Raw genomic sequence first — 921 nt, 5'->3', positions numbered from 1 at the left:
AGGCCATATAGATTAAACTATTATAACAATTTATGTGAAGAGAACATTATTTATCAAAATAAACACGTGTTGATGTCAACCATTAGAAACAATCACCGTCTTTAATGTAAATGCAAATCCCACCCGACCTTAAAGTACATAAAGTTTCTTCTAGAAGATTATGTTAGGAAGCCAAAGCTAGTTGTTTTTTTTTTTAACAAATAAGTTTTATCTGTGAGAGTTCTTTTATGTAATACCTCCCCCCAAAGAAAAGGCTACATACTTTTGATGGTTTTACTCCCTTTTTTTTTGTCCTCGGATAGAGGATGTATCAGATATTAAACTGATAAGAACAGATACTACACTTGATCTTAGCCAAAAGGCCAAGAAGCGAACGGTTTTACACTCAATAGCAAGATTCACCACAGATATTATAACATTGGAAGATAAAATTTATTTTAAAGCAAGTATTTTAGTATTGTGATGCCATTTTGCTACTTGAGGGACTGTAATTAATACGTACTTTAGAATGTCTACGTAGTCACAAGCACAAAGCGCCATTCCATGTTTCCATCCAGTCATGTCTCTGTGTAGTAAGCAGTCCTACATGTACTTGATTTGGAAAAGGAAAAGACCTTCCAACTCCTATATTTCAGGCTAAATGGCAAATGGGAAGGAGCACAGAAGTCCCATAATTCCACTTAAGCTTTTAAGATATCCCCTCCATTAATATCATTAGCTCATTTTCTTTCAGGCTTTTGTTGAAAAGAATGTATGGTCAGCAATTTTGACAAAAGATGTTCTAGTCTGTACACAGCCATCTCAAGATTGTACATATATTTGCTTTGACTAACCTCAGAAATTCAAGCAAAACAAAATTACAGTAGGTATGTAAACAAGTGGGTCAGTGAGTTTATGTTTGACTCAATGTTAATAACATTT

General features: G+C 33.9%; 1 pseudogene; it reads right to left on the bottom strand.

The window, feature by feature from the left end:
• Window positions 1-266: 266 nt before the first annotated feature.
• On the bottom strand, window positions 267-374 carry LOC126014926 (uncharacterized; annotated as a pseudogene).
• Between the last annotated feature and the right edge of the window lie 547 nt (window positions 375-921).

The sequence above is a fragment of the Suncus etruscus genome, chromosome 7 (genome assembly GCF_024139225.1).
Source record: "Suncus etruscus isolate mSunEtr1 chromosome 7, mSunEtr1.pri.cur, whole genome shotgun sequence".
Taxonomy (NCBI): Eukaryota; Metazoa; Chordata; class Mammalia; order Eulipotyphla; family Soricidae; genus Suncus; species Suncus etruscus.
The sequence above is the reverse complement of the archived record's forward strand: the minus strand, read 5'-3'. Positions and strand labels throughout refer to the sequence as shown.